Source organism: Papio anubis, chromosome X (assembly GCF_008728515.1).
Source record: "Papio anubis isolate 15944 chromosome X, Panubis1.0, whole genome shotgun sequence".
Taxonomy (NCBI): domain Eukaryota; kingdom Metazoa; phylum Chordata; class Mammalia; order Primates; family Cercopithecidae; genus Papio; species Papio anubis.
Window position 1 is genome coordinate 75,484,642 of NC_044996.1, and position 15,631 is coordinate 75,500,272.

General features: G+C 49.9%; 1 protein-coding gene across 2 annotated transcripts in view; it reads left to right on the forward strand.

Annotated features, from left to right (window-relative positions):
• The first annotated feature begins 644 nt into the window (after positions 1 to 644).
• DMRTC1B (DMRT like family C1B) overlaps positions 645 to 15,631 on the forward strand; it is a 70,331-nt gene continuing 55,344 nt past the window's right edge. Inside the window, exon 1 of one of the 2 annotated variants that reach the window (XM_031660752.1) lies at positions 645 to 725. The gene's annotated coding sequence lies outside the window, so the exon portion shown is untranslated. The remainder of the gene's footprint in view (positions 726 to 15,631) is intronic. The other variant, XM_031660754.1, reaches the window with a different exon arrangement.

Sequence of the window (15,631 nt, forward strand, 5' to 3'; positions counted from 1 at the left end):
ATATCTTCAGTTCTCCATGGAGGTCACTTGTTTCCCGGGTCCTTCCTCCACATCTCGATGACCACACGGTGCAAGCAATGTAGATACGATGTACACTATAATAATGAAACGAACGCAAAGGAAAACTCACTAAGTGGTTACTCTAGGCCAGGCACTGAGCAAAGCAGTAGATGATCTGAAGAGGAAGCTGCAGAGGCAGCCGCTGGACAGAAATGCCTACGCTCTTAGGGAGTATTCTCCACAGGAGAGAAGGAGGGATACGAAGATAATCCAGAATGATCGGATTCATCACAACAGGTAACAGTCATTAAGCGCTTCCACTGGGCCTGGCTTTTAGGCTTATGGTCTCTTTCAAGCCTCACATGAGCAGCCCCACCGCTGGGAGCAGCGCCCCCGCATCCCTCAGGCTCTTAGCCTGCGGTACTGTTTTCTGCCAGAAGAGGCACTGCGGGGCGGCGCCCGCCCATTCCCACAGCTCCAGGAAGACCCGGGCGGCGGAGGCTTAGCCCCCTCCCCTCCCGCTTCCTCCTCTTCCTCCTGCCGGTCTGAGGGCGGCGGTCTCCGACTCAACACCCTGGGGCTCCGGGTCTTCTCAGCAGCCGCCGCAGCAGCCGCGGCGACGTCACTGTCCTCGCGGCCTGGCACACAGCGCTCAGGCCGCCGAATGCCCGTGGACGCGCATCTCTTCCCAGAGTTCCTGCTTCCTGGGCCAGCCAAAGCCGCAGGTGAGAACGTCCGCGGTAGAGGTGACACCCAGGGCCTGCGGGTCTCGGAGGCCCGGTGGCCTCCTCCTCTCCTCCTTGCCCAAGAAACCCCCATGGGGGCGCCTGCAGCAGGGACACCAAGTGCTCCCCGGAGCCCTGGGAGCACTTCTTCTGAGGCGTGGAGCCCCTGCTCAGGTGCTTCTGAAAGTTCCTTTGTAGACCCCAGAAACCCCTAGGCAACTGTCTGCCCCGCCCCGCGCCCCCGCCGCCCCCCGCCCCCGCCCCCGCAGTACCCCGCGGGTCCCCAACATCCCCGATGCGCATGCCCAGGGGCCCTGTGAGCTACAAAGTAGCTGAGCTGGTGCAGTACCTGCTGGTTAAGAACCGGAAGACGGTGGCGATCAAAAGGGCAGACATGCTGAAGTATGTCATCAAAAGGTACAGGAGCTTCCTCCCTGAGATTTTCAAGGAAGCCTCTGCCCTCCCCGAGTTAGTCTTTGGGTTCTATCTGAAGGAACTTGATTCAGCAGAGCACTCCTATGTCTTGATGAGAAAAATCGATCCTGCCCTGGTTTGGGGCCTGACAGGCGACCAGGGCACACCAAAGACCCGGCTCCTGATGATTACTCTGGACTCCATCTTCATGCAGGCCAGCTGTGTCCCCGAGGAGGTGGTCTGGGAGGTGTTGAGGGTGTTGGAGGCACATTTCGTCTAAAAAGCGTTTCGTCTTTGGGGAGTTCGTGAAGCTCATCACCAAAGCTAGTGTGCAGCAGAAGTATCTGGTGCACAAATAGGTGTCCCACAGTAATCCCACGCTCTAGGTATTCTTGTGGGGGCTCTCAAAGGAAACAAGACAGATGGAAGTCCCGAAGTTTGTGACCAAAGTGAAGGACACCCACCCCGGTTCCTTTCCGTGGCAGTAAATGAGGCATTGAGAGAAGAGGAGGAGATACCCCGTGCTCGAGATGGCAGCTGCCGTTGGTGACGTGACAAGTGCCAGTGTTAGTGCCAGTTCCAGTTCCAGGGCCTATGCCATGGCTGAAGCAAGCATCAGCACCAGCACCAATGCAAGTGCCAGTTGCCAGTGCCAGGGCTAGAGCCATGGCTGGAGCAATTATCAGTACCTGGGACAGTGCCAGGGTGGTTGCAATCTCAGGCTAGCGTCAGGGACTCCTCCTGCCAGCAGTGAAGGCTGAGGCTGAGTCTTCACTTTGTTTTGCTGTGGGTAGTCAAAAGGGCCCCACAGCAGTGGGCGCTGGGGTCCTGACTTTTCGAGAGTCGAAGGGTAGAGTGGGGTTAGGGAGAACCTGCCGCCCATGGTATCTGTGTTCCAGTTCTATTTGTGTTTCTCAGTGATTTAGCTTTCAATTTGCATATTGCAAAGTTTTGTTTGCCTTAATTAACTTGTTTTATAATGACGATCAATTTACAGGAAGTAAACTGGTTAAAACTACATGATGGCAGAATTGTATCAAAGTTGAAACAAACGCCATCCTTAAGCATTTTTTCAAAATCCTTTGTTCCATAGACACTTGATTGAGTACTTAAGTTGAACATCTAGGTTTATGAATGACATTGGTCAAATGTTTTATTTTTCTCTGTTTCGGTTTTAGCAGGAGAGATTTGCTGTTTCATAAAAGAAATTGGGAGACTATCTCATTTTATGCCTGTAACTTATTATAGCATTGGAATAAGCTGTTCTTTGAAGGTTTGAGAGACTTTACCAGTACAATCCTTCCCCCCCTCCAAATATAAAAAGATAAAATAAAAAGCCGGTCAGTGTCTGTTGCACAAAATTACAACCGCTCTCTGCTTGTATTTGCCTAGTTCTCCAGAATGTAGGGAAAAATAAAAATTCAATGAATTAGACACCTTGCTCATCGACTCATTTATTCAACATACATTTACTGACTACCTACTATATGTGAGGCACTGTGCCGGGCGCTGGAGATACAGGAATGCACCAGACTCAGCCTCTGCCCCACATCTGAGAGTCTAGATGGGGCTGTCATGTAAGTAAATCAGCCAGATGTGGCAGTTTGATGTATTAATTGCTGGGATGAGGATAAGGACCAGGTGGTATGGGAGCCTAGCGGTGAGACACTTAACCCTGGGTGGCGGATGTCTGGGAACAAGGAGGGCTACCCTGTAGTGAGATGCCATCTGAGATCTGAAGCACTGAAGGAGTAGTAAGTGCAGTGTGTCCCCGAGGCAGGGTATTGTGGGCGTCGGGAGCAATCCATGTTCTTCAGTGGAACTGGAAGGTTAGAATTTCGGGAGACTGGGGAGAGGATCTGGGGGTGGGGACCTGTACAGGAGCCATGATCCTCAGTTGGTGGACTTCATGGCTGAGAGATTAAAAAATAATAATAATAAAATAAACGTGTAGTGGAAAGTGACTCTTTGGAAAGCAGCTGCTCTTGGCTCTTGGATGAGCCAGAGAAAAGACTCCACCTGTGGCATGCCTAGAAGCTGTCCTGGACTCTTGTCCCTGTGCAGTTTCCACAGTGCACACAGCAGGTGCTTTATATTCAGCATCCGTAAGGAGCGATGGGCAAGAGGGTAAGTGTTGCCCTCACCGGAGCTGATTCCCAGAAGCCACTGAGCAGATGTTCGCCCCTGAAGCCTGGGAGAGACAGAGCTCAGTGGGTTATATGACTACAGTTAGTTGTTGTTGTTTTAAGAAACAAAGGCCTAGATGTTAGAATGGATAAGTTATCCTGTTTATATCGAGGGAAAACTGTTTGTCGGGGTGAGAGATAAGTCTAGACTAGCCTGGAGCGAAGCCAGGAAGAGCCTTGATGGCTCTAACCTGATTTGGGGGGCCCAGGAAGCTATGGAGGTTTCCTGAGCAGGGAAGGATCTGATGAAGGCCAAACCCTACCAAAATTACAGTGGCCAGCACCAGCGTGGTTTTCAAAGGACCAGTATTCTCCATGCCTTAGAATGGTCCTGGTGGGTATAGTGATCATAATAACTAGCCTAAAATTATCTTCAGTTCTTAGAGATTGACGTGCATGTTTTACATCCCTGCCCGTTGGCCTTGCACAGCCTTTTTGTGCCCTTCGTCACAAACACCGTGGGATCCTGGCACCAGTTCTCTCAGGGCCTACCCTAGGATATGTAGGATCCAGATAATATTACGTTGTAACCCCTCACTCGCATTCCTCTGCTGGCGTCAAAGAAAGGCTGGAGGTGGTGGTGGTGGTGGTGGGGTGGTGCAGCGGGGGTGGAGGTATCATAATATGAAAACATGCAATCTGAGGTGAATGGGGAAAGGGTTTTGGAAGGGCTCTGTCTTAGTTTGGGGTGGGGATAGTGGGAGCCGATTATGTGTACCTCAATCTGAGGCCTTTCCTCCAAATCCCAAGCCACCTGCTCTCCATTTGAAGCCAATAAACATTGTAAGGTATGAAGGGTGTATGCATTTGGGCAGGGAGAGATGATACTTTTTCTGCGTTGTTACACTGAATTGCCCTCCTCAAGGCCATAGCAAGATACCTGTGGAAAAAGCATTGTGTATAGGCCACAGTCCTAACAGGTACTTAGGAACAAGCAATGCTGTCCCATGACTGTAACCACATACATGAGCCCAGATACGTATATATGTCTCAAGCTCCTCTCCATCTCCAACAACCAACCCTATCCCAACTAAATAATTTTCTCAAGAGGTGTAAAAAGATCTTGACCCATAAAACCACCAAACACTTCCAGATTTATTTCAGTCTTAATGAGAGAGAAGCAAGAGAGTGTGCCAGCAGGGAGGATGGGTCAGCCTCCTGTGGGAGTGGGTCCTCAAGAGTGTTGCTCTCCCCTGGGCATGCTGAGACACTAGAGCTGCCCAGCCTGCAAAGCCGAGGAGCCCACTCTGGGAGCACCAGTGGGACTCAGCTCCTCATTCAGAAAGTAAGCAGATCAAAGTAATTTGACGTGGGCCCTTATGAGGGCCTCCCACCCATTACTGTGTGTCTGAAAGGCCCGCCGTCTCTCCATTGACCTTGGTGATTGCTTGTGTTGCAATTTCTAACAGGTTAAAGGAAGAAGTATGCTGCAACCCCCTTTGCAGAATTCTCCTGCTGATACTATGTTGCAGCACATATCAAGGTCACCTTAGGAGGGCAAAAGAAAAAAAAATGAAGCCCTCCTCTTATGAAAACGAACAATGCGTAGTTGGAGACGAGGCCGTCTGTTGGAAGGGCTGTCTGTCTTGCGGTGGGGTAGGGGGGCCTGGGCGCTCTTTGTCAGCATGGGGGTTAACGCCTTTTCTGAGATCCACAGATTCTTCCTCCACATGACCCTCCCACCTCTGCCCGTAAACACCGCCCAGTTTTCCTCAGATATGAACATCGTGTGCATTGCTAGGGGAAAGAGAGATGTTATTCTGTCCTCATTCCTGCATGTGAGATGTTAATCCGTCCTCGTTCCTGCATGTAAGTGCCTCACCAGGGTCAGAGCCACCAGCTGTGGAAAATTCACCATTGACTGGCCACAGCCCATTGCCACCAGGACCCAGGAAAAAGCAGCGCTGCCTCGAGGAGGAGGGCGGACAGCCCAACAGGGCTAAGGAAGATGCTAGCTCTCTCCCTCTACAACCCCACCGCCGCCAAAGCTGACCACCCCCAGTTCACCCGACGTGTTGAAAGTTACATCAAATGCCACGAAGCAAAAACAGTCAAGCGTGCCAGCATTTATTTCAGGTCTGACGACTGGCGACTGGGACTCTGCGGTGAGCAGGGGCATGGAGCATCAGAAGGGGCTTGGTCACCATTCACGGCTCTGTGTCTGTGGCTTCAGTGGTCTCAGATTCTGAGTGTCCGGTATCCTCCCCTAGGGAGGAAAGCAGAGTGACAAGTAGACCCTTGGGAGCCTTGGGGATTTCTGGCTTGGCTTGAGGTTCTCTTGGTGGAAGAGGAAGGGGAGGCGGATGGGCTTGGTGGGGAGCATTGAGAGAGGCAGGGATTGGCTCCGAAGGAGCTCTCGCCTGAAGCACTTGGTGAAACATGCCAGGGCTCTGTGGAACCGGCTCCTCCAAGACCCTCGCAGAAGAGCAGGTTCCCTGGGCAAGGCTGTGCCACTGGATGGGTCCTCCGTGGCATCAGACACAGCCACCCATTCCTCAGCGTCTTTTTGCGGCCCTTTCACATTCTAAAAGCCAGAATAAATAGCCAGATCCTAACGGTCCCTCCCATCCCTGGCTTCCTTCACCCCATCCAATAACTGTTGTGTGCATCTCTGGCCCTCTTCCAGGGGCTGGGGATGCAGCAGTGACCTGCACAGACCAAAGCCCAGCCTCCTAGGGGACATTCCAGAACAATGGAGGGAAGCCAGACTCACCAGGTCAGCAGGTGGAAGGAAGGGAGTGAAGGTCATGCTTCCGGGAGTGTGTGATGTGCCGGTAGGGACCAGCAGGACTTCACTGAAGACATCGGCGAAGCTCATCACTCTGCCGGGTGTAAAGAGGCTGAAGGCCTGCCCCCTCCACGCCCCATTCAGCCCCTCTGCCCCTGCATCATCGTCCCTCCCTCCTACAGCCTTGTGCTCCAGTAGGGGATACATTTTTGGTATGTCACATTCGGTCTGTTCCTGTGTTTCTTACTCCCATTCCTCCAATCTTTCTTTCCTTTGCTTCTTCCTCCTGGCCCTCCCAGCAGGCTCGAGTCACGTTTCTGCTTGCCGAGCAAAACAACCCCGAGGGTCCTCCTCGAGAGAACATGATGTGTAGAGGTCTTCTACAGGTAGTTCATTGTATTTGGCAATGAATGATTCATTGCATGCCAAGGTCGCCCATGGTCCTAGTTTGCGATGAGTGGGACCATTCCAGGTTTAAAACTTAAAGGCCCCTGTCCTGGGAAAGCTCTCAGTTCCAGGGAAACTGGAACGGTTCGTCACCCTACTTCATTCATGTGGACACTATTGTCACATTACTGTGCACTGTTTTTCTCACATTTAATAGTTGAACCTTACAGATGAAATTGTAAGAGTGATCCTGATACATAAGACGTAGACATTTATGAGTAATCGATGTGTATTGAAGGCTCTTTATATCTTCATAGTGTGGAGGTAAATGCAGCATTGTGTGTTTGCCCCCTGAATACATATCCACTAAAAGCCTATGATTGGACCTCAGTCATCACATCTGCTCTTGGGGTGTCACCCCAGAGTTCTAGATGGACCCAGAATTGCAGAGAGACAAGGGCAGGGGAAGGAACCGGGAAAGAGGTTAACATGACCGCAGATGCTGCAGATGGGATTCACACGAAGATGTCCTTCCCAACAGCCAGGCCATCGCTGACTTTGTAAGGTAATGGGATGATCAACATTAGAGGTGTTGAAGCACAGCCTGAGCGGTCACTTGTACAGTATGCTGCAGAGAGGAGGGTTCAAATGGTTTCAGACAGCCCTGTGATTCATAGGATTCGTGTGCAAATCAGAGGTAAAGAGCCCTTAGCTTTCATGTAAAGACATAATTCCCCCTGATGTGTACAAAAATTCTCACCAAAATCCTGTGAATTTCCAGGCAAGTGTTGTGAAATACTTAGAAATTCCTTCAAGAAGTGAGCAGGTCTCACTGTCTGTCCTATCTCCCCTTTCTCTTCTTGAATCTACCCCAGTTAGATTTTCTCCTACATCACTCCACTGAAACTTAGGAGTTAATTGAGCATGAAGCAATGAACAAGTGCAAGTAGTGTTTCTTATAGTTGTATATGACTAGCTATGTGATTCGAATGACCAAACAGCAAGTTGTGTTTAAATGCTTGATAAAAGCTGGGTTTAAATTGTTACCTTAAAAATGGATAGAAATGAAGACCCAAATAACTACACTGTCATCTCCCAGCACAACTTTCATTCTCATATAACGAAAGTCATTTTCTAAGTAGGAAGGTTGTTCCAAAGTGCTGGAAATTCCCAGGAAGAAAGGCCCAGATTTTATGGAGCTTCCACCTGTCTCCTTGTAGACGCAGCCAACTGCCACCAGGTGGCGGAACAAGACGAGAAAACTGCCCCACCCAGTCCCTGAGCCCCTTCTGCGGCAGTTTTTGGGTGAGTTTTCTCAGGTGCCGGAATCAGTCCTGGGGAACCATCCCAAGGATCTGACCTCTTAAGATATTCCAGGGTGCACCCAGGGCCTTGTCCAGGGTTTCTGACATCTATGATGACGCTTAAGGCAGTGACATCGATCAGCAGGGCCTCTGGGCTGGGAGACCCAATTCACCTCCTCCTTAGTAACCCTGGGATGTGGTAGTAGGTGGCTTTAGGCAGGATGCGGGGCCAGTTGTATCTGTCAGTATGTCAAGGTAGTGACATCTGTGATTCTGCAGGGACATTTGGACAGCAGAGAATCAGAAACGCCAGAAAGTGAGGGTCTGCAACAAAAAACCTTGCCAACTGCTGTGGACTGAATTGCGTTCCCCCACTCTGCAATTAATACATTGAAGCCCTGACCGTGTATGGGACTGTATCTGGAGCTAGAGCCTTTAGGAGGCAATTAAGGTTAAATGAGGTCATAAGGGTGGAGCCCTGCTCCGACAGGATCAGTGTCCTTATGAGAAGAGACGCCACAGGGCTCATTGTACGTGTCATATCTCGAGGTAGTGACAACTGTGCTTCTGCAGGGACATTTGGGCAGCAGGGATGTCTCCTCTTCTCTGCACTGCATGCACCCAGGAAAGGCCATGTGACGTCTTAGCAAGGAGGAGGCAAACCATCAGGAGAGCCTTCAGCAGAAACCAAATCGGCTAGCACCTTGATCTTGGACTTCCCAGCTGGCAGAACTGTGAGAAAATAAATGTCTGTTGTTTAAGTCACCCAGCCTGTGATATTTTGTTATGGCAGCCCGAGAAGACTAATATACCAACCTAGTGATTTTTCAAAGAAATGAGACCCAGACTGGCCCAGGAGGCCAGGCTGCTCAGTCCCCGAAGCCTGATGGCAGGTGAGGTGGACAACCCTGTTGTCCCGCCCAGTAACATTTCCTTTTCTTTCTGAATCTCCTTTGAGAAAATAAGCTGCCTCTGTGCAACTGCCTTGAATGGACCCAGAGTTCTGCAAAGAGTCAGGGAGGGGCTATGAGTGATGGAGATAAGACCCGCCCCACACCACCCTGCGGATGGATGGGATTTATATCGAGAAAGGCTACCATGTCAGCCCCCAGCTTTATACCATGTCTCCCTCAGCTGAGATTAAACAAGAGTGTAGGGATTCAAGAAAAAGTTGATATTTTAAAATTGGAGTGGATGTTACAGGGAGTAGGGGTCAACTGAATTTTGCCAGCCCCGAGATTGAACTGGATAAATTACAGGTAAATTATATGTGTGAAAGCACTGGGTACGTGAGAGGATCTCAATACAATTTTGTTGACTTGCAAGCGAGTTTCGCAGAAGCTCCTGCAAGAGGGGAAGTGATTCTTATGATTACAAACAATAACAGTTTCTTTTTATTAAAGACCTAGTAAGTACAGGTATATCACCTGTTTACAATATTGTCTTATTTATGCAAATAATCCTTGTGTACGAAAACAACACAGATAAAACAACAGTCTCCCTTGTCCACCCCTCTCCGTCACCAGCCCCTCAGTAATGGTTTAATATGTTTCCTCAAAAATTCCTCAATCAATGCATTTACATACACATACATGCACTAATAGAAACCTATGCTTGTCTTTTATGGGGCCATAAGATACATACTGGCTCCTGATGCACGTATTGTGTGGCACTTGATTTTTGCATTTTACAGCAAGTCTGGGTGAACTTCTCCTGTCAGTTCATGGAGAACTGGCTCATCATTTTTAACTTCTACACAGTGTTCTAAGTGATATGCCATGATTCTTTAACTACTTTCACACACAACGACCTTCACATTTTTCCCCAGCTTTTAAAGTTCTCAAAAGTTTTTCCAATATCTTTGTTCGCAGAGGATGTGTTGCCCTAGAAGAGATACACAGAAATGGAATTCTGGCACAAAACCCTACAAATATTTCAACACTGAGTAACCATTGATAAATGGATCTGAAAAGAGGTGGCAGCAATTTCTTCTCAGGAGCAGTGTAGGATAGTGTTCATTGTCCTTCACCGTCTCTCTTGATGTTATTTGTCCCTTGAAATATTTGCTAATCTGGTGGTTGATATATGAAAGGTTTTGAGACAAAGCCTTCCTTACAGAATCTGTGAAGGTCCAGGACTGGTCATGTCTGCAAGCCCATACTCAGATGTCGCCTCCAGTGGGCCGGTTGGGGAGAGGCCGAGAAAGGCACAACAGAGTACAACAGAGAGTGACAGGAGGAAGTTTCGGGGTCCATGAGAAGGCTCAGACAGGACACCCACTCAGCCTTGGGGATGTTAATGGAGTCAGTGGAGGTTTCCCAGAGGATTAGATGCCTGAAATGTGTGAGGAAAGCATTCAGACAGGGAAAGGGAGAGGAGGAACAGCGCTTGAAGCACAAAGACCAGGCCACTGAGGTGATTTTGGAAACTGCAAATAAGCTGACCCAGTTTCTATTCTGTGCACTTGTAGCAGTCAAGATTGGCTACCATGAAGCAGTGCCGGATTAGAAACGTGTGTCCCAGTGGAGACCCCGAGTTCCTCTGCTGCAGTTCTCTAGAATGAGGGTGCTCAATCAGGGGCTAGCCTGAGTTCCAAGGTCCAGGCCTTGAGGATCTTCTGGGTTGCGTCTAGGCCCTGGCCTAGAGTTTCTGAGGTCTGTCATGGGACATAAGATAGTGATATGTGTGTGTGTGTGTGTGTGTGTGTGTGTGTGTGTGTGTGTGTAGTCTCCTAAGGACCTAGCCTGGGAGACTCTAGTCAGCTGCTGCCCACCCATTCTGTAGCTCTGGGATATGAAAAGAAGCCATTTTAGGCAGGGTGAGATGCCAATGGTGTCATGCAGTATCTTAGGGGATAGTGAGGGTACCCTTAGAGGATACTGAAAATACTTGCATTAGGGCTCATGGGAGGCATAATAGCCCCCAGAGCACTTGCAACTAGGCAACCGGCTGACACAGCAGGTAGCTGTGAATGTAGCAGTCCCCTAAGCCACAGGGTCACTAAATGTCCGAGAAGAACAAGAATTTGGAGATCATTTAGCCAAAGATTTCAGAATGTCAATAGGGCAATGGAAGCTCTGAAAGGTATAGCACCTTGCTCAACACAGAGAGAAAATGTATCACTATGGTGAAACAGTGAAGTGAGGGCACTGTGACTAACACTGACAGATGAAACCTGTCTTCCCCTGAACCTGAGAAGTTCTAGAAATCAACAGCCTGTGCAAATGGGTCATCACAGCAAACCGCCTGAGGAGGTTCATGGCAGCCAGGTCCCAATCAGCAGCAGTGTTGTGCTTCTGAGGATATAATGTGTGAGGGTGTTTTGGTGTGTGAATCAGCCTCTGATGGGTGGTGAACAGGGGGCTCCAGGCTGGCGTTCTCTCTCTCTCTCTCTCTCTCTCTCTCTGTGTGTGTGTGTGTTCTAGAGGTGAGGTCCCCTTGTCACCAAGCCCTGCTCTGTTAAATCCCACTATGACCACTTGGGTTTCGACTTCGACTGCTGTTTTCCAAGTTATGGCCCCTCGTAACCCACCGGATTGCTTGGAGGGTGGTATCATTGCAGCCAAGGGTCCTCCCTCCGAGCCCAAGGGAAGGAGGGAACAAGGTGGCCTCAAATCTTGTCCCCTGGGCCTGAGCCTTTTAAGCTGCACTGGCAGCTTCATCCATATCTGTGTCCCACACAGTCTCATATCCCTTGCCCTACCTATATTCAGCCAGCCCAGATTCATTTCTGGACTGGAGAAAAGGCCTCAGCACCTCCAGGAAGATAGCTCTGAGTCCAGACATTGAAAACATCTGGCTCCTGCTGAGCGGGAGGCTCTGGGCTCCAACCTAGAGGAAACAAAAGGAATACTTCTCACCCTTATCCCAGATCGGAGAGTCCAGGCACAGCAAAGCTCTAGTGGACACATGCTCATTGATTCGTTTTCTTCAATAAAGATTTATTGGTGCCATGCCGTAGGTAAAGCCCTGTGTCCAGGTACTGGCTGTTCCAGGACTAACAAGGCAGAGCTCATGCTCCAGAGATGAGAGCCCGGATGAGGACAGTCGTACAAATTAATCTGCCAGAGGGGGCAGTCTAGCATGAGAACTACTATGATAGAGAAGGGTACACAGTATGTTTGTGTGTTAGTCAAATATTTCATCATATAGACAGGGAAATGGAAGCCCAGAAAGGTATAGCAACTTCCTCAAGGTAACACAGAGAGAAAATGTATCACTATGGTGAGACAGTCAAGTGAGGACACTGTGCTTGGGACTGGCCTAGTGGAGAGGAGACATGTTACCAAGGGAAGAAGGACATGTTCTTTTTGAGGGTAGGAACATCAGAGATCAAATGGACAAGTGAAAGGCTGAGTAAGGAAATGGTGGCTCCAGAGGACAGCCATAATGCAAAGGCCCTGAGGCAGGGCAGAATTAACAGTCATTTTCGAGGGTACTGAAGGCAAATTTTAGCCATGCTGTGGAGGAAGACGAGGCTGTAGGAGAGGAACAGAGTTGAGATGTCCAGATGGAAAGTCTGAGGGATGAGAGACGATGTCCTGGATAGAAAGGGGCTCTTACAGAATCATCTCATTTGGATCTGGGTGGTATAGAAGGAAGCCTCCATTGCTGGTCCAGGATGAGTCCTGGGCTCCCGTCCCTGTGCAGTTTCCTACAGTGCATACACTGGGCCTTCTAAACACACCAACTCTAAAGTGCAATGGTGAGGTCAGAGTGATGCCCACCCAAGCTGTCCCCTAGAAGCCAGTGATCAGATACCATCCTGTGTGGCCGGGGAAGCTGGCAAACAGTGCAGTGCATAATGAGGACATTGATATGGGTTCATCTAGAATGAAACCAGGATGACATAAAGAAGGGCTGGGTTTCTAGTAGGGGTCAAATGAGTGCAAAGAGGCAGAGTTGTGGGGTTAAGATACTGGAATCAGGCATCGGTGAGAGGGGAAGGTAGAGAGAGAAAGTGAGGAGAGGGAGAGGAAGGGAGTGACAGAGGGAGAGAGGGAGGAAGGGATGGATGGGGGCGGGGAGGAAGAGAAGAATCTAGGGAGGGAGGGAGGAGAGCATTTGGTCCTTTGCATAAGGGATATGGCCTATGAGCTGCAGCCTGCTGGGGCTGCCTCCCTCACACCAGAATTTTTGGAAAAGTATCCACTCTGTTGGGCCTCTCTTCCTGGAGAACAGATGCCTTTGTCCTACTTGCTAGGAAGATATATTTCCTGCACTGTTTTTGGGTTTTGGTTTTTGTTTCTTGGCACTGGAATGACCCGGAGTCACCCGGGAGCTCCCAAGAGGAGGATGCAGAGTCCCAGGTCAACTCTATTACTATACATGGCTGCCACTTACTGAGGGCCTAATACATATCACACACTCTCTCGTGTGGATTACTTAAGCCAGCACTTATCTTTCCAACGGTCCTGGAAGTTCAATGTCAGTCAAATTTTACAGAGCTCTAAACTGGGGCCGGAGACTTCAAGATACTTGTCCGAGGTCACACAGATATTTACTGAAAAAGCTGGGACTTGACCCCAGGTCTGACTAAAACATGGGTGCACCATGCACCACCCTGGCACCCAAGAACCCCTCCCAGCCTTAATCGAGCCTTCTGTGTCTTGCACCCAGTCCCTAGCCCCCAGATATTCCTGCTGTCTTAATTGTTATTGATTACTGCATTAAAAAACTACCCCAAACCTTTCAAGTTAAAATGATAAGCAGTTTTTCTCTGAGAGTTCTGCAGATCAGAGATCCGGGTATGGCTTAACTGGATCCTCTACTTCCCAGTCTCTCACAAGGCTGCCAGCCCAGGGACAACAGTCTCCTCTGTAGGCCTGACTGGGGAAGGATCGACTTCCAAGCTCACTCATGTGGCTGTTGGCAGGATCTAGTTCCTCATCTGTAGGCTCAACTGGGGGAAAGACAGACTTCCAAGCTCACTCATGCGATTGTTGGCAGGATTTAGTGGGTCGCTGGCCTGAGGGCCTCAGTTCCTCTATGGCTGTTGGCCAGAGGCTTCCATCAGCTCCTCGCCAGCTGGCCTTCTCCATCTGGGCAAGCACGCATACAAGAAGAGCCTGAGGGAGAGAATGAATGCCAGCAGGTCAGAAGTCACAGTCCTGTTACAGCCTAAGCATGGAAATGACACACCATCACCTTTGCCAAATTTTGTTTGTTAGAAGCAAGTCACTAGGTCCAGCCCACCCTGAAGGGGAGGGAATCCCATAGGAGGAGCATGGGTGCCAGGAAGGGGAATCCTTGAAAGCCATTCTGGAAGGCTGCCCACCACACCTGCTCCTGCACCCACCTCAGTATAGTGAGTCCCTTTGGGTATCAACCGCCTTGACGGAGCAAATGGTTGATGGGCCACCTTCGACTGTGCTATGTGGCCTGCATCTATCTGATCCCACCTCTCTTCCAGCAGACCCAGGACTCGAGTCTGCCTGGCCTTGCCTTCCTCCCCATCCCTACCAGCTACTCCCCGCCACTGAGCCCGTGAGATGTCACAGCAGCTGAAAATGGACCTGCTCCCTGTGACTGAAGCACAAACCCATCACTTGGGTGGGACTGGGACCCAGGATGGTGCTCCAGGCCTCTCCTGGTAAAAGAGAGGTGAAGAGCTCAGCTCTCCCACTGAGACAGGGTGCACCTCAGGAGAACACGGGTGTAGGTGGGAGAGGGCTGGGTCCAGAGTTATCTGTGAAAGCTGCTGAGATGTTCTTGCTTTTGCCCTCTGGGTTGGGATTCTGGGTAGAATCCCCCCATGTTCTCCAGCAGGCATCACAGAAGCATCTCTAAAGCAATGCGGGAGCACCCATGCCAGAGAAGGAGCTGCTCTGAAGCTGCATGGAGACCCAGAGGTGTTCAGATGCCTAAGACTGGGGACCTACTCTAGGGAGGAGAGGAGTGAGTATAGATTGGGGATGATTTGTGTGTCTCCATAATGTATTTAACTCAAAAGCAGAGAGAGAGATGTGAAGCACATATAGCAAAGCATTTTTAAGTAGGGATGGTGGCTGCTGTATTCTTCTCTCTGTTTTTCTGTAGGTTTGAAATATTTCAGTAGTACAATACTCTAAAAGTAGAAAACAGAAGAGAAGGTGGGGCTCTCAGGACCCCAACACTCCACATTTCCCCGATGTGTCTCAGAGCCAAATGTGTCAAGCTAGGGGGTGGCACGGTGAACTTGTGAGTTTCCTAGGAACCCAGTGGTTCCATTAGGCCATGGGGATCGGGACTGCAGGTGGCTGGACTCCCACGGCAGAACCTTAGCCAGGAGCAGAGCCATCCCAGAGAAGCCTGGGCTTTTTCCAGTTCTGGGAAGCATCCACCAGACTCAGCTCTTCCTACTGCTGCTATTTTCTTGCAATGTATCTCAGGGGCAGCTGACAAAGAGACACGGTATCATAATAAGAGATAAACAACCTGAGGTGATGGATGAGGCCATGTGTTGGAGGGGCTCTCTCCAAGGTTGGGGTGGGGGTTGTTGTGCTCAAATTATAACTTAATGCCTCTGAAGCCTTTCCCGTGCATTCTACGACATCTTCTCTCCTTCTGACCTCACCTCCTTGTCCCTCAACCTACAGCCCTCCTCCCCGGCCCAAGGGTTATCACTCAGTCAGTGCACATCAGCCACCCTATATGAAGTGTTTGAAACCAGTAGCTGTTTACTGTCCATCAACCATTGTGCTATTGCAAAAGTGACTGGGGGACATGCAGTACTGCTCCAAGGCACAAGGATAGCAACCCATTTAGCTAGGTACCCTGTGCCTAACTCTCTCTCCACAACGACCCCCTTCCCTGCCACCTCCACCGAAAGAGGCAAACCATAAATCACAGGAGGTGGATCCTCATGTAGAGAGGGACATCAAATATCATAACACCAAAAGAGTCAAG